Below are 26384 nucleotides of genomic sequence, written 5' to 3'. Positions count from 1 at the left end.
AAGCCTGGAGAATGAGGGTCAAGACTGCATGTGTTGCAATGTCTACTTGACTTCCTACTCCCATTTAGGGTACTGGTCCATAAAATGGGTAGTGCTATGGGACTGATAGATAGGACCAGAGTAATCCAGGAGGTACATGGATAGTCTTAACTAAGAATGTGACTATTAGGAGCCCAGTGGTAGGGCTTGGATACCTAAAAAGCAAGTTGCTACTAGGCTAGAAGCCCTGGGAAATGGTCAAGTCAACTACAATAATAATTATGTCTACCATATGACAGACTCTTTGCAAATATTATTAATATAACAACTCCACAATATCAAAATGATTGTGCCCATCTTGCAAATAAGAAAACTGAAGGCCAGGAAATTAAGTCATTTACCAAGTACATGTAGTTAGTACAGTACAGAAAAAGCATAATCCAAATAGACCAGTCTGACATCCAAGTCCATGTACCAGACTTCCCCACAAACCCACTCACCTTAAGTGTAGAACTGCAAAAGTATCTTTATGCATCCTTGTAAACTTTTTTTTTTGAGACAGAGTCTCACTCTGTCGACCAGGCTGGAGTGCAGTGGTGCAATCTTGACTCACTGCAACCTCTGCCTCCCGGGTTGGAGCAATTCTCCCACCTCAGCCTCTCTAGTAGCTGGGATTACAGGTGTGCGCCACCACGCCCAGCTAATTTTTGTATTTTTAGTAGAGACTGGGTTTCGCCATGTTGGCCAGGCTGGTCTTGAACTCCTGATCTCAAGTGGATCAGGTGATCCACCCACCTCAGCCTCCCAGAGTGCTGAGATTACAGGCATGAGCCACCACGCCCAGCCTCTGTGAACTTCTTGTACACTTGGATCTGTTTTATGTATACAATCTTTAGAAACAAAAACACAGAAATCGTCTAAGATGGTGGTCATATTTTACATAGTACATATCAAGACATCATCTGAGAAATTATTTTCTGTCACTTTCTGGATGTAATATCCAATATATATGATATAATGTAGGTTACAGCGCAATGGAATTTTTTATGGTGTTCATAGAACAACAAGAAGGAAATTTTAAATCATTCCAGAAAATAAAATAAAGATAAATAAATAACTATGAGCCAGAGTCCCTACTTCTTTTTTTTTTTTAATTTTTTATTTGATTATAGGTTTTGGGGTACATGAGCAGAGCATGCGAGACAGTTGCGTAGGTACACACATGGCAATGTGCTTTGCTTTTCTTCTCCCCTTCACCCACATTTGGCATTTCTCCCCAGGCTATCCCTCCCCACCTCCCCCTCCCACTGGCCCTCCCCTTTTCTCCCCAATAGACCCCAGTGTTTAGTACTCCCTTTTCTGTGTCCATGTGTTCTCATTTTTCATCACCCACCTATGAGTGAGAATATGCGGTGTTTCATTTTCTGTTCTTGTGTCAGTTTGCTGAGGATGATATTCTCCAGATTCATCCATGTCCCTACAAACGACACAAACTCATCATTTCTGATTGCTGCATAATATTCCATGGTGTATATGTGCCACATTTTTCCAATCCAGTCTATTATCAATGGGCATTTGGGTTGATTCCAGGTCTTTGCTATTGTAAACAGTGCTGCAATGAACATTCGTGTACATGTGTCCTTATAGTAGAACGATTTATAGTCTTTTGGATATATACCCAGTAATGGGATTGCTGGGTCAAATGGAATTTCTATTTCTAAGGCCTTGAGGAATCGCCACACTGTCTTCCACAATGGTTGAACTAATTTACACTCCCACCAACAGTGTAAAAGTGTTCCTTTTTCTCCACATCCTCTCCAGCATCTGTTGTCTCCAGATTTTTAAATGATCGCCATTCTAACTGGCGTGAGATGGTATCTCAGTGTGGTTTTGATTTGCATCTCTCTGATGACCAGTGACGATGAGCATTTTTTCATATGATTGTTGGCCTCATATATGTCTTCTTTTGTAAAGTATCTGTTCATATCCTTTGCCCACTTTTGAATGGGCTTGTTTGTTTTTTTCCTGTAAATCTGCTTGAGTTCTTTGTAAATTCTGGATATCAGCCCTTTGTCAGATGGGTAGACTGCGAAAATTTTTTCCCATTCTGTTGGTTGCCGATCCACTCTAGTGACTGTTTGTTTTGCCATGCAGAAGCTGTGGAGTTTCATTAGGTCCCATTTGTCTATTTTGGCTTTTGTTGCCAATGCTTTTGGTGTTTTGTTCATGAAGTCCTTGCCTACTCCTATGTCCTGGATAGTTTTGCCTAGATTTCCTTCTAGGGTTTTTATGGTGCCAGGTCTTATGTTTAAGTCTTTAATCCATCTGGAGTTAATTTTAGTGTAAGGTGTCAGGAAGGGGTCCAGTTTCTGCTTTCTGCACATGGCTAGCCAGTTTTCCCAACACCATTTGTTAAACATGGAATCCTTGCCCCATTGCTTGTTTTTGTCAGGTTTATCAAAGATTGTATAGTTGTATGTATGTTGTGTTGCCTCCGGTGCCTCTGTTTTGTTCCATTGGTCTATATCTCTGTTTTGGTACCAGTACCATGCTGTTTTGATTACTGTAGCCTTGTAGTATAGTTTGAAATCCGGTAGTGTGATGCCCCCCGCTGTGTTCTTTTTGCTTAGAATTGACTTGGCTATGCGGGCTCTCTTTTGGTTCCATATGAAGTTCATGGTGGTTTTTTCCAGTTCTGTGAAGAAAGTCAATGGTAGCTTGATGGGGATAGCGTTGATTCTGTAAATTACTTTGGGCAGTATAGCCATTTTCACGATGTTAATTCTTCCTAACCATGAACATGGAATGTTTCTCCATCTGTTTGTGTCCTCTCTGATTTCGTTGAGCAGTGGTTTGTAGTTCTCCTTGAAGAGGTCCCTTACGTTCCTTGTGAGTTGTATTCCAAGGTATTTTATTCTTTTTGTAGCAATTGCGAATGGCAGTTCGCTCTTGATTTGGCTTTCTTTAAGTCTGTTATTGGTGTAGACGAATGCTTGTGATTTTTGCACATTGATTTTATATCCTGAGACTTTGCTGAAGTTGTTTATCAGTTTCAGGAGTTTTTGGGCTGAGGCAATGGGGTCTTCTAGGTATACTATCATGTCGTCTGCAAATAGAGACAATTTGGCTTCCACCTTTCCTATTTGAATACGCTTTATTTCTTTTTCTTGCCTGATTGCTCTGGCTAGAACTTCCAGTACTATATTGAACAGGAGTGGTGAGAGAGGGCATCCTTGTCTAGTGCCAGATTTCAAAGGGAATGCTTCCAGTTTTTGCCCATTCAGTATGATATTGGCTGTTGGTTTGTCATAAATAGCTTTTATTACTTTGAGATACGTTCCATCGATACCGAGTTTATTGAGGGTTTTTAGCATAAAGGGCTGTTGAATTTTGTCAAATGCCTTCTCTGCGTCAATTGAGATAATCATGTGGTTTTTGTTTTTGGTTCTGTTTATGTGGTGAATTATGTTGATAGACTTGCGTATGTTGAACCAGCCTTGCATCCCCGGGATGAATCCTACTTGATCATGATGAATAAGTTTTTTGATTTGCTGTTGCAATCGGCTTGCCAATATTTTATTGAAGATTTTTGCATCTATGTTCATCATGGATATTGGCCTGAAGTTTTCTTTTCTCATTGGGTCTCTGCCGGGTTTTGGTATCAGGATGATGTTGGTCTCATAAAATGATTTGGGAAGGATTCCCTCTTTTTGGATTGTTTGAAATAGTTTTAGAAGGAATGGTACCAGCTCCTCCTTGTGTGTCTGGTAGAATTCGGCTGTGAACCCATCTGGACCTGGGTTTTTTTTGTGAGGTAGGCTCTTAATTTCTGCCTCGACTTCAGACCTTGTTATTGGTCTATTCATAGTTTCAGCTTCCTCCTGGTTTAGGCTTGGGAGGACCCAGGAGTCCAGGAATTTATCCATTTCTTCCAGGTTTACCAGTTTATGCGCATAGAGTTGTTTGTAATATTCTCTGATGATGGTTTGAATTTCTGTGGAATCTGTGGTGATTTCCCCTTTATCATTTTTTATTGCATCTATTTGGTTGTTCTCTCTCTTTTTTTTAATCAATCTGGCTAGTGGTCTGTCTATTTTGTTGATCTTTTCAAAAAACCAGCTCTTGGATTTATTGATTTTTTTGAAGGGTTTTTCGTGTCTCAATCTCCTTCAGCTCAGCTCTGATCTTAGTAATTTCTTGTCTTCTGCTGGGTTTTGAGTTTTTTTGATCTTGCTCCTCTAGCTCTTTCAATTTTGACGATAGTGTGTCAATTTTGGATCTCTCCATTCTCCTCATATGGGCACTTATTGCTATATACTTTCCTCTAGAGACTGCTTTAAATGTGTCCCAGAGGTTCTGGCACATTGTGTCTTCGTTCTCATTGGTTTCGAAGAACTTCTTTATTTCTGCCTTCATTTCGTTGTTTACCCAGTCAACATTCAAGAGCCAGTTGTTCAGTTTCCATGAAGCTGTGCGGTTCTGGGTCGGTTTCTGAATTCTGAGTTCTAACTTGATTGCACTATGGTCTGAGAGGCTGTTTGTTATGATTTCAGTTGTTTTGCATTTGTTGAGCAGTGCTTTACTTCCAATTATGTGGTCAATTTTAGAGTAGGTGTGATGTGGTGCTGAGAAGAATGTGTATTCTGTGGATTTGGGGTGGAGAGTTCTGTAAATGTCCACCAGGTTTGCTTGCTCCAGGTCTGAGTTTAAGCCCTGGATATCCTTGTTGATTTTCTGTCTGGTTGATCTGTCTAGTATTGACAGTGGAGTGTTAAAGTCTCCCACTATTATTGTGTGGGAGTCTAAGTCCTTTTGTAAGTCATTAAGAACTTGCCTTATGTATCTGGGTGCTCCTGCGTTGGGTCCATATATGTTTAGGATCGTTAGCTCTTCTTGTTGTATCGATCCTTTTACCATTATGTAATGGCCTTCTTTGTCTCTTTTGATCTTTGTTGCTTTAAAGTCTATTTTATCAGAGATGAGAATTGCAACTCCTGCTTTTTTTTGCTTTCCATTAGCTTGGTAAATCTTCCTCCATCCCTTTATTTTGAGCCTTTGTGTATCCTTGCATGTGAGATGGGTTTCCTGGATACAGCACACTGATGGGTTTTGGATTTTTATCCAATTTGTCAGTCTGTGTCTTTTGATTGGTGCATTTAGTCCATTTACATTTAGGGTTAATATTGTTATGTGTGAATTTGATACTGCCATTTTGATGCTAAGTGGCTGTTTTGCCTGTTAGTTGTTGTAGATTCTTCATTATGTTGAAGCTCTTTAGCATTCAGTGTGATTTTGGAATGGCTGGTACTGATTGATCCTTTCTATGTGTAGTGCCTCTTTTAGGAGCTCTTGTAAAGCAGGCCTGGTGGTGACAAAATCTCTGAGTACTTGCTTGTTCACAAAGGATTTTATTCTTCCTTCACTTCTGAAGCTCAGTTTGGCTGGATATGAAATTCTGGGTTGAAAGTTCTTTTCTTTAAGAATGTTGAATATTGGCCCCCACTCTCTTCTGGGTTGTAGTGTTTCTGCCGAGAGATCTGCTGTGAGTCTGATGGGCTTCCCTTTGTGGGTGACCCGACCTTTCTCTCTGGCTGCCCTTAGTATTCTCTCCTTTATTTCAACCCTGTTGAATCTGATGATTATGTGCCTTGGGGTTGCTCTTCTTGCAGAATATCTTTGTGGCGTTCTCTGTATTTCCTGCAATTGAGTGTTGGCTTGTCTTGCTAGGTGGGGGAAATTTTCCTGGATGATGTCCTGAAGAGTATTTTCCAGCTTGGATTCATTCTCTTCGTCCCCTTCTGGTACACCTATCAAACGTAGGTTAGGTCTTTTCACATAGTCCCACATTTCTTGGAGACTTTGTTCATTCCTTTTTGCGCTTTTTTCTCTGATCTTGGTTTCTCGTTTTATTTCATTGAGTTGGTCTTCGACTTCAGATATTCTTTCTTCTGCTTGGTCAATTTGGCTATTGAAACTTGTGTTTGCTTCGCGAAGTTCTCGTATTGTGTTTTTCAGCTCCTTTAATTCATTCATATTCCTCTCTAAGGTATCCATTCTTGTTATCATTTCCTCGAATCTTTTTCAAATCTTTTTTCAAGGTTCTTAGTTTCTTTGCATTGATTTAATACATGATCTTTTAGCTCACAAAAGTTTCTCATTATCCATCTTCTGAAGTCTAATTCCGTCATTTCGTCACAGTCATTCTCCGTCCAGCTTTGCTCCCTTGCTGGTGAGGAGTTTTGGTCCTTTCTAGGAGGCGAGGTGTTCTCGTTTCGGGTGTTTTCCTCCTTTTTGCGCTGGTTTCTTCCCATCTTTGTGGATTTGTCCGCTGGTCGTCTGCGTAGTTGCTGACTTTTCGTTTGGGTCTCTGAGTGGACACCCAGAATGTTGATGATGAAATATTTCTGTTGCTTGGTTTTCCTTCTACCAGTCTAGCCCCTTCGCTGTACGACTGCTGAGGTCCGCTCCAGACCCTGCTTGTCTGGGGTGCACCTCTAGTAGCTGTGGCACAGCAAGGGATGCTACCAGTTTCTTTTTCTGCTCTCTTTGTCCCAGGATGATGCCTGCCTAATGTCAGTCTTTTGGATATAGAGGGGTCAGGGAGCTGCTTGAGGAGACAGTTTGTACTTTATAGGGGTTTAATTGCTGAGCTGTGCACTCTGTTGTTCATTCAGGGCTGTTAGGCTGCTATGTTTGATTCTGCTGCAACAGAGCTCATTAAAAAACCCTTTTTTTTTTTTTTCCTCAAATGCTCTGTGTTGAGGGGTTTGGGCTTTATTTTTGGATGTCCGATCAGGTGTCCTGCCCAGCTAGAAGGCAGACTAGCCACTGTTTGGCTGCCGAGGCTCCGCCCTGCTGTTGTGTGATTCGCGATGTTCCTGCCGGCTCTGCTGTGGTCTCCGCCACGCCCTGCGGCGGAGTCTCTTCATTGTAGCTGTTGCCTCAGCAACGGCAGGCTGCGTCAGCAGTGGGCGTGTATCTCAGTAGGGACGGGTTGCCTCGGCAACGGCTGGCTGCGTCAGCAGTGGGCGTGTATCTCAGTTGGGGCGGGTTGCCTCGGTAGTGGTGGACGCCCCTCCCCCACAGAGCATCTCGGACCGTCTGCTCAGGATAGTTTGAAATCGCGGTTTTGTTCATCCCACTGGGTATCCCAATCCCTGCAATCCCCTGGGCTGGCCTATTGTCCAAGTCTCGTTCAGTCTCAAGTCCAGCCCTCTCAAGTCTCAGGTTGCCGGTTCAACAGGGCACCCGGACAAGCGCACCCTGTGGGGATTGCTGGGTAGGGCCGGCCGCCGCCGCCCCAGCTGCCGGCTTCGCCAGGCAGACCTACTGCCTGGCGTCCCGTGTCTTTTTTATACTTGGGAGTTTCCCCGTTCTGTGGGCAACAAAGATCAGTCTGGAAATGCTGCTCTGACTCACCGTTTGCAGATTCAACGAGAAGAGCTCCAATCCTGGGTTGTTCTCACAGCGCCATCTTGAGTCCTCCCCGCTCTTTCTGACAGATTATCCAGAGTCCCTACTTCTAAGACACTTTCACACAGAGGGGGCAAGGCATTAAAAAAATTAAATTTAAAAGAACACTAAATAGCATGTAACTAAGCCAGCTTTCAACTGTACTTAAAAGCCAAATAAAAGTGTTGAGTTTCCAAATCTAGCAACCTGGATAACTAAGTACTGTGGCTAATACTACCATTGTAAACAATAGACAACACTGAATAAAATATTTTTAGTCTTCTAAATGACAAGCTGAGTATTCCAATTAGTAATAAATATTCAGAGGGAAAACACTGGGTGGAAATGGTGCCCATAGAGGAAGAACACAGAAACTACCTTTCACCTTGAGGGATTCACTGAACTGTATGAAGCTGAGCCATAAGAGTTTCAAGGCCTCATAGGCTGATTTGGCTTGGCTTTGTGTCCTCACGGAAATCTCATATTGAATTGGAGGGAAGGCCTGATGGTAAGTAATTCAATCATGAGAGAAGATTTCCCCTTTGCTGTTCTCGTGATAGCAAGTGACTTCTCACAAGATCTGATGGTTTAAAAGTATGTGATATTTTCCCCCTCATCCTCTCTCTTTCCTCCCACCATGTGAAGAAGGTCCTTGCTTCCCCTTCACCTTCTACCATGATTGTGAGTTTTCTGAGGCCTCCCAGCCATGCTTCCTGTAAGCCTGTGGAACTGTGAGTCAAACCTCTTTTCTTCACAAATTACCCAGTTACTCATAATTCTTTGTGGCAATGTGAGAATCGACTACCCCACAGGCCATAGAGGATAGAAATCAAAGCCATCCCAAAAGGCAAGACACATAGAAGATGGTCCCACACAGAGCAGGAACTGCCTATCCCCAAAGAAACCACATCCTCAAAATTCGTGTGGAATAGAAAACCAAAACCAGATCTCCAAAAGGGAAATTTCCTATTTCAATCCTGGTGTTGAATATCAACCCTGAGAATTTTTGTATCTACCAGTTGATCCTCATAGCAGCCCAAATTCCTACCTAAAAACTTCAGCTTCACTCAGAATTTAAAATAGCCTTAGGCTGATGATAGCTGCAGCTACCTGATACAAGGGCAAATTCTCCCTGAAGTAAGATACCTTCAGCCTAAACTAAAAGGAATAATCACAAATAAGTTCCAAAAATATGAGTTCATTGTACAAACAAAAGAGACACTGAACACATATGGGAACAACATATGCTAGAGGCAGAAATAGCTGCTGGCAGAATCAGACCTGCAAGACTTCAGCTATTAGAATACTCTGATGCATCTTTCTATAAGTATAATACAGCCTAGTATAAGATAACATAAAGAATAAATGAAGGCATTGAAAATATGAGTAAAGAGCAACACACTATAAAAATATCCAAGTAGATTTGAAAAAAATTATAATCATTGACAAAAGAATTAGTGAACTAGAAGATGAGTCTGAAAAAAATTATCTAGAATAAAAAACAGTCAAAAAGATGGAAAATATGAAATAAAATTGAGTCATGGAAGAAAGAATGAAAGGGACTAAAAATAAACCTCTAATAGAAGGGTTTTTTTAAGGAAGAGGATAGAGAATAGAGGCAATAATTGAAGATATAAGAGCTAAGAATTTTCCAGAACTGATAAAAAGATACCAATCCACAGACTCAAGAATTCCAATGAGTTTCAAACAAGATATATAAAACACAACTAAACAAATTACACTGAAACTACAGAACAGAAAAGAAAAAGAAAATTTTTTTTAAAAAACACCCTAACAAAAGGCAGATTATTTGCAAAGGAATGGCAATTGTACTGTGAGCTCACTGTTCAACAGCAATAATGTAGACAAGAAGACAATGGATTGATAACCAAAGTGGCAAATGCATGCTTAAATCTAAACAAATGCAGCCTGTAAACACAATAATTTTTTTTAAAAAAGCTTGTGTGGTAAAGAAAAACAGCAATGATTTCATATAAGTGAAAGAAACTGAAATCAGTAAAATGCTCTCACAGCCTTATGCTGTCTAAAGGAAGGTAAAAATATTGACTAATTTGACACTTAGGTGACTTAAATATACATATTTGTGTTACAGGTTGAATTGTGTCCACCAAAAAGATATGTTCAAGTCCTAACTCCTGATACCCATGAATGTGACCTTATTTGGAAATAAGGTCTTTGCAGATGTTGAGATGAGATCGTACTGAGTTAGGGTGGGCCCTGATCCAATGACTGATTTCTTTAAAAGAAGAGATGCATTTGGATATACAGACAGGGAGAGAATGTCATTTGATGATGTAGGCAGAGATTGGAGTGATACATCTACAAGCCAACTCACTTTATTATGAGCCTAGCAAAACCTTGATTCTAAAACTTGTTGAGAGCAGAAGGACAAAATAAATTACAGACCAATATTTCCAAGGGACACAGATGCAAATATCATACAGAAAATACTGGTGATCAATAGAACAACGCATAAAAAAGAAAATATGTCACAAATAAGTTGGTTTTACCCCAGGAATGAAAACTTAGTCTAACATTAGAAAATCAGAAAATATATTTTACCACATTAAAAATTAATGGAAGGAATTATACAATTACCTCGACAGATGCAGAGAAAGTATTTGATAAATTTCATAGCAACAACTTTTAGCAAACTAGAAATTCTTCCCCTAGCAGATAATATATATAAAAATTTGACTCCAGCAATCCATTACTTGGTATATACCCAAAGAAATGTAAATCATTCTGTTACAAAGATAATGCACACATATGTTCATTGCAACACTATTTACCATAGCAAAGGCATGAATCAACCCAAATGCCCATCAATGATAGACTGGATAAAGAAAATGTGGTACATATACACCATGGAATACTATGCAGCCATAAAAAGGAATGAGATAATATTTTTTGCAGGGACATGGATGGAGGTGGAAGCTATTATCCTCAGCAAACTAATGCAGGAACAGAAAACCAAACACCACGTTTTCTCACTGTAAGTGACAGCTGAACAATGAGAACACATGGACACAGGGAGGAGAACAACACACACTGGGGCCTGTTGGGGAGTGAGGTAAAGGAAGGGAGAGCATTAGAAAAAATAACTAATGCATGCTGGGCCTAATACCTAGGTGACAGGTTGATAGGTGCAGCAAACCACCATGGCACATGTTTACTTATGTAACAAACCTGCACATCCTGCACATGTGCCCCAGAACTTAAAAATAAAAATAAAGAATATCTATAAAAACCTATAGCAAATTTTCACTTAATGATAAAACACTGAAAGTGGCCAGGCGTGGCAGTTCAGGCCTATAATTCTGGCACTTTGGGGAGGCTGAGGTGGGTGGATCACTTGAGGTCAAGAGTTTGAGACTAGCCTGGCCAACATGGTGAAACCCTGTCTTTACTAAAAATATAAAAATTAGCCAGGTGTGGTGGCATGTGCCCATAGTACCAGCTACTCAGGAGGCTGAGACATGAGAATCACTTGAACCCAGGAGACAGAGGTTGCAGTGAGCCAAGATCACACCACTGCATTCCAGCCTGGGCAACAGAGCAAAACTCTGTCTCAAAAAAGAAAAAAAAAAAACACTGAAAGAATTCACTTGAACGTTAGGAACAAGACAAGAGTGCCCGCACTTCCACTCTTGTTAAGCATTGGCCGGGGATCCTAACCAGTGTAGTAATGTAAGATAAATAAATAAAGAATCAAAGGGAAGAAACAAGCAGTCATGTTTACAGATGATGTAATTGTCTATGTCAAAGATTAAATAATAACCTATAAGAGAATTAATAAGAAAGTTAATAATTAATGAGAGAGTTTAGCAAAGTTGAGCAATACAAAATCAAGGTATAAAAATCTACTGCATTTCCATTCACTGTCAACAAAAAGGAAATACTTAATGAATACATACCATATATAACAGCACCAAAACATATAAAGTCCCTAATCATAAACCTATTTGAAGATGAGCAATACTTTTCAGATAAAACTATAAAACTTCATTTTTTTAAAAAAAAAGGCTGAATATCATATTGACAGATTAGAAAATTCAGTATCATAAAAATGTTAATTCTCATCACACCAATCCATGGTTTGAATGTAATGCTAATCAAATTCTCAAAAGATGCTCTTGTTTAGATCTTGATAACATGATTCTATAAGGAACATATGGAAGAGCAAAGGGCTGAGAATAACCAAGAAAGCAATAAAGAAGAACAAGTTGGAGGTGAAGGAGCTTATCTTACCAGATATCAAAAAATATTACAAGGCTTTAAGACACTGGTATTGATGAAGGGACAGATGGTTCTCATACATATGGAAACTCAATATGATGGAGCTGGTACAACAGATCAATGAGTAGGATAGACACCAATAAATACTCCTAGGATATTTGGTTAACCGTATTTAAAAAATAATAATAAAAGCTGCACATGGTGGTGTGCACCTGTAGTCACAGCTACTCAAGAGACTAAGGCAGGAAGATCACTTGAGTCCAGGAGTTCAAAGGCAGCCTGGGCAATGTAACAAGACCTTGCCTCAAATAATAATTACGGTAATAATAATAAATTGGAGCTCTTTCCTCACACCAATTCCAGGTGAATTATAGATTTAACTGTGAAAGGCAAAACTATAAAACTATTAGAAGATAATGTGTACTCAAAATAAGGATTTATTTAATAAGACACAAAAAGCAGTAGCCCTAAAAAAGTAATAAATTTGAATAACTTAAATTAAGAAGTTCTATTCAACAAAAGGCACAATAAAATGAGCCAAAAATTAAGTCTACACTGAAAGGTCTGTGTAGGTCATATAACTATTATAGAATTCACATCAGAAAGAGGAACACTTTTCCACTGTTGGTGGGAGTATAAATGAGTTTAACCATTTTGGAAGACAGGGAGGCGATTCCTCAAGGAACTAGAAATAGAAATACCATTTGACCCAGCAATCCCATTACTGAGTATATGTCCAAAGGATTATAAATCATTCTCTTATAAAGACACAGCACTGTGGCACTGTTCACAAGAGCAAAGGCTTGAAAGCAACCCAAATGCCCATCAATGATAGACTGGATAAAGAAAATGTGGCACATATACACCATGGAATACTATGCAGCCATAAAAAAGGATGGGTTCATGTTCTTTGCAGGGACATGGATGAATCTGGAAACCATCATTCTCAGCAAACTAACACAAGAACAGAAAACCAAACACCACATGTTCTCACTCATAAATGGGAGCTGAACAATGAGAACACATGGACACAAGGAGGGGAACACTGCACACCAGGGCCTGTCAGGGTGGGGGGCTAGGAGAGGGAGAGCAAGGGGTGGGGGGATTGGAATAGAAAAGCCCAGGGTTAGGCTGGTTCCAGAGCTGGTTCTTCAGAGGCACAATGACATCATCAAGGACCAAGATCCTCTCTACTCTTTTCACTTTGCAATCCTCGATTTATCAATAGTCTTTCCTTCTGCTACAATCTGACCACAGAGCCTCCAGACATTTAAAAAAAACCAAGAATATACCCAGCAAAGAAGGAGGGTCTCCATCCATGCATGTGTTAGTGAGGCAACCCTTCTACAGGAGACTTCCCCTCAGTGCCATTGGCCAGGATTGGGGCACGCATCCATTCCTAAATGAATCCTGGGCAAAGAAGACTGGAGCATGACTGGCTTAGACCATTGATTCTCTAAGTTTGGTCCTTGGGCCATCAGCATCAGCATTCCCTCAAAACTTGATAGAAATGCCCTACCCAAGACCAGGTGCAGATCAGCAGCCTGTGTTTTAATACATTCCCCAAGTGAATTTCATGCATGCTAGAGTTAGGCTTAGACGAATTCAAACTTAAGGTCTGAAACTAGAAAGATGATCACATTCCTGAGGGCACAGGATGGAAAGTGAACACCTAATCAAATGTGGGGCTGTCACAGAAAAGAAAGACGTTTGCCACGGAGTCTCCCTGAGGAATCCTTCAGGGGGTCAGAGAAGGGTTAGAGGCCTCAAGCAAAGTGAAATGTGACTTGGCTCAGCAGGATGAGAGAACTTCATAGAAATGGGAAGGAAGGGCATTTCAAAAAGTAGAAAGAAAACGAGAAAGAAAGTCGCTATAGTTCCTATAGCCCAGAGCCACTTAACTAATTGGGATTCATTTGTTGCAGATACAGTAAAAATTCATTTCCCCAAATGTCAATCTAATAATATAAAAGCCCCCAACACCTTCTTTTTCAATTATAAATATGCCTAAAGGGGACCTGTAATGTTAAAGTACCGCAGTGTGAACACAGTGACTAACTCCCCTGCGGTTATTTTTAATATTTAGATTAACTTAGTAAGACTCTGTATTATCCACATCAGAATTTCTCTGTACACCTAAATTATCATCACCTTTTTACTCAAATATGTTTGAACAACAATATCTGGGGTCATATTTTTGACTACTTCGAGGGTTTTCTATTGTGAATAAGAAATGAATATCAAAAGGTGGCAAACAAGTAAGTTAAAGACAAGTAACAGACCAGAGGGAATATTTGCAACACGTGGAACAGGAGAGAAGTTAATATTCATAATATCTACAAAGATCCTACAAATAGAAAAGAAAAAGAAAGAAAATTCAATTAAAATGAGAAAGGATGTAAACAGGTCATCCATTTATTCATTCACTCAACTACTCATTTTTTAAAATTCCATATTATTCGCATCCTGGCTACCCTCTTCCTAGTTGTATGACCTGGGACAGTTTGTTTAATTTCTCTATGGCTCAGTTTTCCCACCAGCCATAAGCAGATAATAATAGCACCTACTTCATTGGGTCTTTGTAAGTATCAAAACAGTAAATATACGTGAAGCACAAGAAGCCTCAGAAATGCTAGCTATCACGTTATTTTCTTATATATAGTAAGACAGGCAGTCTTATAGGCACAAAAGTTCTCAAAAGAAGAAAACATATGGTCAGAAAATAGCAAACAATGCTTACTATCAACAATATGCACAGGTTTGTGGCAATATAGCATTCTCACATTTCATCAGTGTAAACTCGGCACAAAGATTGTGGAACAAGTGAATAGCATCAACTTTAAATGCACATACGACTTGATGCCAGGATTCTATCCAGAGAACTTTACTTGAGGGTACTCACAAAAGATGAAAATGTTTATCGTCACATTTTTATAACAGAAAAGAAACTAGAAATATCCTAAATGTCCATATATGGGGACTGGTTGAAAGAAACATGGTATATTAAATCATGGGAAATCCATTAAAAAGAGTAAGATAGATGTATATATACTATATGAAAACATCTTCAGGATATAATATTAAGTTTTTCAGATGAATACAATATGATTCTTTTGTGAACATCTTAAAGGATATACACAGTATTGTATATGCATGAACATTTTCTTGGGAAAGAAAATGTCACTGCAGGAAAAAGAACTAAAGATCAGGGATGATGGGGAGTTATTTTCATTTTTCCTTCTTATACTACTGGAATTTTTCTATAGCTATTCTTTGTAATGTGGTGAGATTATGAGTCATCTTTTTTCTTCTTTATTTTTTCAGTGTTTTTAAACCTAATAATTAAAAAAAGCACAGGTGCTTATTATCTCACAGTTTTTAAGGGTCAGAAATTCAAGAGCAGCTTATTAGGATGGCAGAATGCTTATAGCTCGGGATCTTTCATGAGTCTGCAGTCTCAGCCGAAGGCTTGGTTGGGGACAAAAGACTTGATTGCAAGATCACCCATGTGTCCATCAGCCAGAGGCCTCAGTTCTTCACTAAGTGGGCCTTTTCATAGGTCTGCTCACAATATGGCAGCTGGCTTCCCCAGAGCAAGTGATTCGAGAGAGCAAGAGAACAAGTAGGAAGCCGCAGTGGCTTTTATGAAATGTCCTCTGAAGTTTTATTCCATCGCTTCTGCTTTATTCTGTTCATTAGAAGTGAATACTATCCATGAATTTGTAGACATTTCAAAACCACAAACGACAAAATAGGAATATTTACGAGGTAAATATAGAAAGAAAGAGAAGTAGGACTTAATGTATTGAAGTAGATTTATGGAAAGAACACTAGCCTCGAATCAGAAGAACTGGGGTTTATTTTGTCACATACAGTAAGTACTTAATAAAAGTTTGGGGCCAGGTGCAGTGGCTCAAGACTGTAATCCCAAACTTTGGGAGGGAGAGGCAGGTAGGTCACTTGAGGTCAGGAGTTCGAGACCAGCCTGGCCAACATGGTGAATCTCTGTGTGCACTAAAAGTATAAAAATTTGTCAGGCATGGTGGCACATGCCTGTAATCTCAGCTACTTGGAAGACAGGCAGGAGAATCACTTGAACCTGGGAGGCAGAGGTTGCAGTGAGCCGAGATCATGCCTGGGTGACAGACTGAGACTCTGCCTCAAAAATAAATCAATAAGTGTTTAGTAAGTGTTCATTAAATAAATGAATACAAAAATTATGGCTTTTCTGAGACCATTTTCAAGTCCTTGATTATGTGCATAAGCGCAGTTACCACATTACAAAGGCTCTCCAGAGGGTTGGGTGGGATAATGGGTATCAGAGGTCTTTGTAAATTTGACACTTATAGACAAATTCCGCGTGGACACAAATGTGGCCTGGGAAAAAATGAAAAGGCTGTGGTACACTGGAGTCCTTGCCCATGCCAAGTGTCTCTTCTGCCTGGCAGGGTCCCAGGACCTGGGGCAGCACTCTGATTCCAGCTCCATCTGAATTCTCAGCCTAGTCCAGACTCCTTGCAATGTCTTACTTCCAGTTGTTGCTAAAAATGCATTTTATTTTATGACAGCACCAAACTCATTGGTCTTCCCTATCTTGATAAATAGCAACTCGATTTCTCCCATCACTCAGGCCAAGACTTGGAGTCATTCCCAACACCTTTCTCTCTCTCACTCCTCACATCCAACTGACCAGTAAATCCTTCTAACTATATGCAGAATCCAGCTTCTCACCACTTCTGTCATTACCACGCTATCCAAACGGTCCCCTACCCTACCCACAACCAAACATGTTGTGGTACACCAACATGATTTTTCTCTAAAGAGAAATCTCTTTTCTACAAGCCATTTGCCTGGATCTAACATCCAAGTCTGGATACAATTTCTGACCCTACCATCAGCATCATTTTGCAAAATTTTCCACAGATTATATAATCTAATATTATATGATGAGTGTGATGCATGCCTGGTGGCACCACATTGCAGCCCTGTCATGACAACCAGTCTGTATAATTTGTCTCCTGCATCACAAGTCCCAGGCCTGACGAGGGTCTACCATGGCAGGTGACACCTAAAACTACTAAGCTGTATGTGACAGGAAGGGGAGACTCCACCAAATACTGGATTTATAAAGCAGAAAAAGTGAGTATACATGATCCTCTATGATATCACACCATTGAATTAACCTATCCTAAAACTACCAGACTTTTGTATCAGATAATAAAACTCTTATTGCTTAAACCACTTATTAGTTTTTCTGTTGCAGCCAAAACCATCCTTCATCCTTATCAGTACATCAGCTATTGGTAAGTGTTCATTAAATGAAGAGCTAAAACTAGAAAGGATGATGACAATTTTTTAAAAATCAAATACAATCTGTCAGTTAAAATACAATAATGGAATGATTCAAGAAACATAGTAGAGAAATAGGATACATGATGCTACTGAAAATCTCAGATTAGATAGTCATTAAGATTAAATCTAAAGTTCCTGACTCCAGAGGAAAATAAAATGCATACCAACACTTTAGAGAGAAAAGCCTTTTCCTGATATTAATTCTATGCAAAATCTACAATGAGAAGATAAAGGATACAGAATAACACAATAGAGATAATGTTTCTGTGGCAGAGATTGTTAATGCTCACCAAATATCCATGTGCTCCATATCCAAGACCCCATGAATCCCAGTGGGATCATGTCACTAATTCTTAATGGAATGGGAGCGAAAGTGATATATCACTTGTGATTCAGGAAGGATACACTTTCCCCACACCTTCTCTATCTCCTGTCCATACAACTGGAAACAAAATGCTCTCAAGATGACAGTTCCCAAACAAAAGCAACTTGGATCCCTGAGTTGTCACTTGATGGAAAGCCAAGCAGGAGACCAACCCAATCTACATCAGATTGTGATATTAAAAAGAAATAAATCTTGTGTTAAGCCACTGAGATTTTCAGGTTTATCTGTTCCACTGAATAGCTCAGCTTAGCCTGGCTACTATAGTATCCATCAATAACGTTACACTGTACCTAAGATTTTGGAATCAAGAATGCCATTTGGAAAAGACAGATGGTTGAGGTTTAATTCTAAGTTGAACACATCCTTCCTTTTACATAACCATCCTCAGTTCCTCTCCCAAACGCACGCAGAAATGCACACCATGATTTGGTATCTTTTCTTGAGTCCAGTAAGTATCTTATCTCTCTAAAAGCTGTCCTTTCTCAGGAAACTCTTTTTCATTCTATTTCATCCATTCAATGCAGCATTTAAGAAGCTGAAAACAGAGAAGGAAGACAAGGATAAATTTAAAACACCAACTTCGTGATGCTAAGAAAAAGAACATCACTGAAAGGTTTTATACATATTGGGAGAGTCATCTTTTTTCAACACTAAAAATCTTATTAATTGTATCATTTCAAATGCTCTGGAATTCAATAATCCATTGCTATAAAAAGTGTGCCAAACCAAAAATATCCAAGATCTCCAAATGAGCACTTTCCTGACTAGTAAAATCCTGGGCACCCACATCATCTCAAATGTATAAAATTAAACTGTAAAAGAGTAAAACACGGGGGAGGAAGGCAAATACTTGTATTTTATCATTTCAGGTGCCAGTCTGTAGATTTTTCTACCTCTGTCTTTCTGGGTGTAATGCATGGACTGATCTGAGTTTCCCCGAGCTACTCCAGGACTCAATCTGGGGATGTTTCACTCTGAGTAATCCTTCCTATTAGGCTGCTTAGGGAGGGAATTACTGGGATTCCCAATGTAATCTGAGTGCCCTTTACTGCTGCTTATACCAAAGATGCTATATCCCAAAATGATAACTAAGTTCCTGTATGGACCCTGAATCTCTCCTCCTACCCTAAGTTTTTATCATTAAGCTCCTACTTTTGACTTTATAGGATTTATTCTTTGGTCGCTATTTCAAGCTATTGTTCCTAAGATTATTCTTAGTAGTCCTGCCCTCCTCCAAAATACCCTGGTCCCTAAAGTTGGGGCCTATGACCAAGTATGTTTAATAATACTGGGTATTTGTCATATATCAATAATAAATACATGATGTTTTATCATTTAAGGTAGGGGTCACCAACCACCAGGCCACAGACCAGTACCAGCCCGTGGCCTGTTAGGAACTGGGCTGCTCAGCAGGAGGTGAGTAGCAGGTAAGTGAGCAAATTTTCATCTGTATTTATAGCTGCCCTCCATGGCTCCCATTACTGCCTGAGCTCTGCCTCCTGTCAGATCAGCGGCAGCATTAGATTCTCACAGAAGCACAAGCCCTATTATGCACATGCGAGGGATCTAAGCTGCACACTCCTTATAAGAATCTAATACCTGATGATCTATCACCGCCTCCCATCACCCACAGATGGGACTGTCTAGTTACAGGAAACAAGCTCATGGCTCCTACTGATTCTACATTATGGTGAGTTGTATGATTACTACATTGTATATTACAATGTAGTAGTATAGAAATAAAGTGCACAATAAATGTAATGCACTTGTATCATCCTGAAACCAACTCCCTGCACTCCATGGTCCATGGAAAAATTATCTTCCACAAAACCGGTCTCTGATGCCAAAAAGGTTAGGGACCACTGATTTAAGGAATCGAAGAAAAATGATTTCTAAAAATTAATAAACATTTTTTAAAAGACTGGAGCCACAAAGTACAAAGTCAGTTAGTTTCAAAGGATAGTGTAGACATAATGATTGGGCCATAAGCTAATTGGTTTTCCTATGGAAAACTTTAAGGTAGGTACCATTATATTAGCCCTACTCTGTAAAAGAGGAAATTGAAAACTAAAGAATTTAGGTAACTTGTCCAGAGTTTCCAGGCTAGGAAGTGGCAGAGTCACTGCTGACACTATTTAATTTAAGGAATCAAATATTCCAAGTTATAATGGGTTTCAATAAATTAATCTATTGTCCAAAAGCAAGCCAGTGAAAATGCTTAATGGGTTGACAGAGCACAGTATGTTCCTATACTACCTAGAGCCTCCCAGGCTTAGGGGGTATAACAGCACCTGCTCGAGAGAGACACAAGTGTGTGTGTGTGTGTGTGTGTGTGTGTGTGTATGATGGTGAAAGTGGGGAAGAAGGTCTAGCTAGGAAGGCGTTACCCATGTCAGTCCATAAACAGGCAGCTAGGATACAAAAGCAGAACCTAAAGGTAATTTTTCCATCAGTAAATCAAGAAGGACAAATGTACACTTCAAAACTTTTGTTGTTAGCCAAAAGTTTAGGGAAGCTAATCTAAGAACTAAGGATTTGCACAAAGGAATCCTACTTACGTGATGCCTGGACTGCTATGCCTGGGTTGGGAGAAGAGGGACAGAAGGGCTTTTTAAAGGAGTTTCCTCAGCTGCTTACCATTCTCAGTGCTGGACAGATCCAGCCTCCCTTCCCATATTCCCACACTCTCCGTCCAGAATCAGAGTTAAATCAATCTGATCTTTGGAAGATTCTTTACTGTTTTAAATCTATACTGCGGTGTCTTCAGAATAAGGGGGAGAGTTGAGGTTCCAGTTCTTTGTACAGGTTGGAAAAGGGGGGAAGAGCTAAACTAAATACTCTATTTGGTCCAAAATAAACATACTCACACACTCATTTGCTTAAGCAATATGTGGTGTTATAAAATAGACTGAACATCAATTCTCAAATCATGCGTTGAATAAGAGCACCCTCATCAGGCCACAACGAATTTATTGAGTTAAAGTAACTGTGCCAAACTATCATTTGGCTTCCAAAATGAGAAAGTGATGTAACAATATGCAAAAATTGCAGAAGCATATGTCAACTGTCCCAAAATTGTCCCCCAAAATCATCTTACCCAATTATCATTTAATAAAGGCAATTGCTAGACAATGTTATGCGTATTCATAGGGAAAAGAACACTAAGGTCAAAATGTTTTTGTTGAAGCTCTACCACTAACTGTGTGATCTTCCCAAGTTGATGAACCTCTGTTAGCCTCTATTTACTCATCTCTAAAACAGCATAACCTTATTAAGTCTGCCTCACTAGAATCAAATAAGATACATTTCAAAGCCCTATGAAGTAAAATATAAAGCAATTAATAAAACAATTATAAATTCAGGTATTATCAATATTATTTTTACTGAATATGATAAAGCATAAGAATCACCTCATTTTGTTCACATCACAAAAATAGCACTTGACAAAAAAGACATTTGTTTTTTCTGTATTATAGGTATCCACATATTTTATTATACTTTAATTCTGGGGTATACAAGTGCAGAACGTGCAGGTTTGTTACTTAGGTATACACGTGCCATGGTGGTTTGCTGCACCCATCAATGCATCATCTACATTAGGTATTTCTCCTAATGCTATCTCTCCCCTGGCCCCCCAGTCCCTGATAGGCCCTGGTGTGTGATGCTCCCCTCCTGTGTCCATGTGTTCTCATTGTTCAGCTCCCACTTAGATATCCACATTTTTTAAAAAGTGAATGAAGTATTTCATTACAAAAAAAAAGCACTGGCTATACAGAGAATCTTGTACAAATGTGCACTTCAGACTCATGTCTTAAATGATCTACTTTTTAGCTCCTTGTCAAGGCTTGGAATCATTTAACTTGGAGATCAGTATCAACAAAGATTCATTTAAGTACCACTGTTAGGGCACTGTGCTAGGCTTTCAAGAAACACACTAATTTTGTATGTAGATCTTAGATCCTAGGAGACACCTCAAGAAGTCATCTACTGTACAGAGTAAGTTTCCCTTGCAGCTCCTGTGTCAGAGAAAGATCTCAAAGGATAAAATCTGTTAATTATGGTGACCCCTAGAAAGTATAGTTAAAGGTAAGACCATAATGTCTGTACTGTTCACAAGTTTTAAATAATAAATACGTGGCATTTGGTCATTTAGGGAATCAAACAAAAGGGACTTGTAAAGCTAATAGACATATTTTAAAGAATGAAGCCAGAGGCCGGGCACGGTGGCTCATGCCTGTAATCCCAGCACTTTGGGAGGCTGAGGCGGGTGGATCACGAGGTCAAGAGATCGAGACCATCCTGGTCAACATGGTGAAACCCCGTCTCTACTAAAGATACAAAAAATTAGCTGGGCATGGTGGCGCGTGCCTGTAATCCCAGCTACTTGGGAGGCTGAGGCAGTAGAATTGCCTGAACCCGGGAGGCGGAGGCTGCGGTGAGACGAGATTGCGCCATTGCACTCCAGCCTGGGTAACAAGAGTGAAACTCCGTCTCAAAAAAAAAAGAAGAAGAGGAAGAAGAATGAAGCCAGAAAGTATGAAGTCAAAGGCTTAGGTTCCCAGAACACGTCTCTACCAAAAATACAAAAATTAGCTGGGAGTGGTGGCGCATGTGTGTAATCCCAGCTACTCAGGAGGCTGAGGAAGGAGAATCACTTCAACCTGGGAAACAGAGGTTGCAGTAAGCCAAGATCATGCCACTACACTCCAGCCTGGGCAACAGAGCAAGACTCCATCTAAAAAAAAAAAAAAAAAAAATCTCCTTTTAAAAGTTGAAAATTCTTTATCATTCATTTTTTTCCTTTAACTCTGACTGAACCAGTTAGGGTTCAGTACAAGAAACAGAAACCACTCAAAGCGTTTTAAGCAAAAAGAGATTTAATATAGAGAATTGGGTTTTTACAAAATCACCAGAGCAAGCTCTAAGTAGGCTTCCAAAAGTCCAGCGTAAGTGAATCCAGAGAAACAGAAAGTAGATAAGTCATTGCCTAGGGATGGGGCAGAGAATTGGAGATGGAAGTTATGAGTGTGATGGGGGAGATGAGGAGTGACTGCTAAAAGAGTACGTAGTTTTATTGGAACACAGGCCTGTTCATTCATTTATGTACTGTCTGAGACAGCATTCACATTACAATGGGAGAGCTGAGTAGTTACAACAGAGACTGTATCATTCTCAAAGCCTAAAGTACGTACTATTTCGCCCTTTAAGAAAAAGTCTGGCAGCTGGGTGTGATGGCTGGTGTCTGTAATCCCAGCACTTTGGGAGGCCAAGGCGGGCAGATCACCTGAGACCAGGAGTTCAAGATCAGCCCAGCCAACATGGTGAAACCCTGTCTCTATTGAAAATACAATATATATATATGGGTGTGGTGGCAGGCACCTGTAACCCCAGCTACTTGGGAGGCTGAGGCAGGAGAATCGCTTGAACCCAGGAGGGGGAGATTGCATTGAGCCAAGATTGTACCATTGCTCTCCAGCCTGAGCAACAAAAGTGAGACTCTTATCAAAAAAAAAAAAAAAAAATTGCCAACCCCAGCTTTTATTCAAAGATGCAACGTTGAACTGTCAGGAATAAATATGTAACCTTTCACCTTCTCTTCCTTGAAATAAAGTTAAATGAGCACCCAGGACACAGAATGAGATGCTGGGGAAAGCAAACCCTCACCAAGCTGTTTCTCACTGAGAAGTGTAAAAATTCAGAATGGTCCACCTTGTAGATTGGTATTCCCCAGCCTGCTTCTTACTTTAAATATTCTAATCTATGATAAATAAACAATAGTCTTACTTTCAAATGGTAATATTTATATTATACCAGAAATCATATCCTTTACAACTATTTCAACTTACGATGAAAAATTGTAGATGTCAACTTTAAAACGTATGTGGAATACATAGCTATTTTTGTGTTTCAAAATGCTTGAAGAGGGCATGCAAGCAAAAATGTTGAAAGATCACTGGCCAAAAGAAGAAAGTCCACCTTTTATTTTGGCAAGAGTTTCAGGTGGATGTATAATCTCCTTCCACTCCAGCTAGAATTGCCCTAACAATTAGGCATCTTTTTTTGTAATTTTTTAAGGTACTTGGTGTCTTTGTTCATTTTCTGTTATCCCCTTACAGAATTTTGCAAAAGTAAAGTTCTACATACAAATTATTGAGTATGGACACACAAGTGAAAAGGAAACTAACATCTACTGAGCATCTATCACTTGCCAGACCCTCTACATAAATTCTCTTACCAATTCCTCACAATTTTACTATGAGGTACATGTTATTATTATGTTAATCTTATGTTAGAGTCTAAAAAAGATACTAAGTGATTTTAGGTAATATACTCAAAACCATATAACTAGTAAACAACAGAACTAGTCTTGGAAACCCAAGACTGGCACTAAAGCCCATGTACCTTCCATTCTCTGCTATGCCTAATTCAACTTTCTGATACCTCAGTTCTACATAGACATGTATCTGAGTCTGTGACAAGCAAGTACTCTGGAACTTATGATGGTTATACTTAGTCCCTAACAGTCCCTGATACTTAGCTCCCTTATAATTATTTCTTACATTTAGAAAAAAAAATGTTTTTAGACAGTCTCTCGCTGTCACCCAGGCTGAAGTGCAGTGGCATGATCACAGCTCACTGCAGCCTCCACCTCCTGGGCTTAGTCAATCTTCCTGCCTCAGCCTCCCAAGAAGCTGAGACTATAGGTGTGCACCACCATATCTGGCTAATTTTTATGTATTTTTTTGTAGATACAGGGTTTTGCCATATTGCCCAGGCTGATCTTGAACTCCTGGCACACTTTGAGTAGGAAGGACTAACATAAGATAGTAAGAATAATAGTGTTATTTCATATGAGGACTTTTCTAAATTTAAAAGGAGGGGAAAAAAGATTAAATGGTGCTAAGGAATACCCAAATTAAGACTATCTCTAAAATCTATATTTCTGAGCACTGAACTCTAACCAGTAAGCAAGTAGCCTTATTTGATATGGTGGGAAATATAATTATCACTACTCCATAAAAAAATAAAAATATTAAAAACATTATATAAACACACCTACCCTGGATTACATTATCTTTTATGCCTTAATAAAAATAATGATGCTGATTAGAATACCTATTTAAAACATATGCTGTATTTTTCTGCTGGCTAAGAATTCATAAAATTCTATTTCTCTTCTACTTGGCTCATTACTCTTCACACTACTTTCTGAAAACAATTCTACCACCAAGTGGACAATACAAATATGAGTTTATATGATGTTCAACTTTCTCCATTTCTATTCACAAACTTCACAGGTTAGTGAAGCATTCTTGATTTGATCTAGTTAATAAAGCCCCAGCAAGAGTCACTACTTGAAAATTGACAGCCTCAAAAGATAAGCCAGATTAAAAAATCATTTTCCAGTACCATTTAAACCATGGTATCTAACACTGCTGAAAAGAATGTGTAACAGTAGGTAAATATTTCCTCCATGGACACCAATGACTAGTATACAACACTAAAGCAGTTTTCTGACATATGAATTCATGGCATGTATTAATTCACAGCCACAGACCTTGGATAATGAAAGCAACATAATTTTCACTGCTTTTATCTTGGGTTTTTAAAATTTTACACCTAATTCAAAAACAGAAACAGGCAACATTACAGAGAAGAATAACAGTGAGAACACCAGTGCCCTTCCACTATGGAGAGTGTGTTTGCCCCAGTCACATAATTTATTTTGGCCAATAGGGTGTTAGCAGACGTGACATCAGCACACACTTGGAAAGAGTTTGCTCATTAAGCTTATTTGGTCTTGCCTCTCTGTTATCACCATGAGAACATGCCCTACATAGTCTTCTGGAGGATGACAGGCACATAGATCCGAACTATGCTGCCCCAGTAGCCCCAGCCAACAGCCAACTGACCCCAAATATACAGGCTAACCCAGGCAAGAACAGATGAGCTGCTTAATTGACCCTCCACTGAACTCAGGCACTTGAGCAATAAACTTATTTTATTTATTTATTTTTTTTTTTGAGACGGAGTTTCGCTCTTATTACCCAGGCTGGAGTGCAATGGTGCGATCTCGGCTCACCGCAACCCCCGCCCCCTGGGTTCAGGCAATTCTCCTGCCTCAGCCTCCTGAGTAGCTGGGATTACAGGCATGCGCCACCGTGCCCAGCTAATTTTTTTGTAATTTTTAGTAGAGACCGGGTCTCACCATGTTGACCAGGATGCTCTCGATCTGTTGACCTCATGATCCACCCGCCTCGGCCTCCCAAAGTGCTGGGATTACAGGCTTGAGCCACCGCGCCCGGCCCTAAACTTATTTTTTTTTTATGTGCTAAGGCTTTCTGATTGTTTGTTAAGCAGTATCATTGTGGTAATAGATAGCTGATACAAGGTTAGATATAATGTTTCATTGGTGAAATGAGTGATGTTCTTGATGTGCAGTTAGCTTAACAAAATCATGCAGACACTTCTGCCCTTTGATGAACGGGATATAAGAATTAGGCAAGGCTAGCAGCTTAACATCTTTAGAGTTGACTCTAGAAATAGAAGTGCATTCAATGCTATGATTCCCCCTACCTACATCAAAACAAAGAATTTGATTGCCTCACCCAACTGGAAGGCTAGCTGATCCTGCTTTCACAATATTTTTGCACTGGCCTTCGAGTGAATCTTCCATGCAAGCATCTTGCTCAGAAACCTAAAAGGAAAGAGAATGAGGACTTCACTGAGATTATAGGAACTGGCTATACAATTATTTTAGTGCTTGCAGAACAGCAGATATTTGTACCTGAGGCAAAATTTGATTCAAAGCTTGCTTTTATCGAAACAAATAAAGCTCTGGCTAGCAAGGTTGTAGCAAAGGAGATACAGCTTCCACCCACCTCTAATAATACTCTCTTTACTGAGAGTATCTGCCCACTGCCAATGGCCAAACTGGCTTAGGTCAGTTTGCAAC

The 26384-nt window shown here is 39.6% G+C and overlaps 1 pseudogene across 1 annotated transcript in view; it reads right to left on the bottom strand.

Moving 5' to 3' along the window:
* The window catches only part of LOC100401338 (small ribosomal subunit protein eS7-like), a 73770-nt pseudogene that overhangs the window by 26436 nt on the left and 20950 nt on the right, over positions 1-26384 (bottom strand). Inside the window, exon 2 of the transcript XR_013533048.1 lies at positions 26038-26126. The product of XR_013533048.1 is annotated as a small ribosomal subunit protein eS7-like (transcript). The remainder of the gene's footprint in view (positions 1-26037; positions 26127-26384) is intronic.

Source organism: Callithrix jacchus, chromosome 3 (assembly GCF_049354715.1).
Source record: "Callithrix jacchus isolate 240 chromosome 3, calJac240_pri, whole genome shotgun sequence".
Lineage (NCBI taxonomy): Eukaryota > Metazoa > Chordata > Mammalia > Primates > Cebidae > Callithrix > Callithrix jacchus.
The sequence above is the reverse complement of the archived record's forward strand: the minus strand, read 5'-3'. Positions and strand labels throughout refer to the sequence as shown.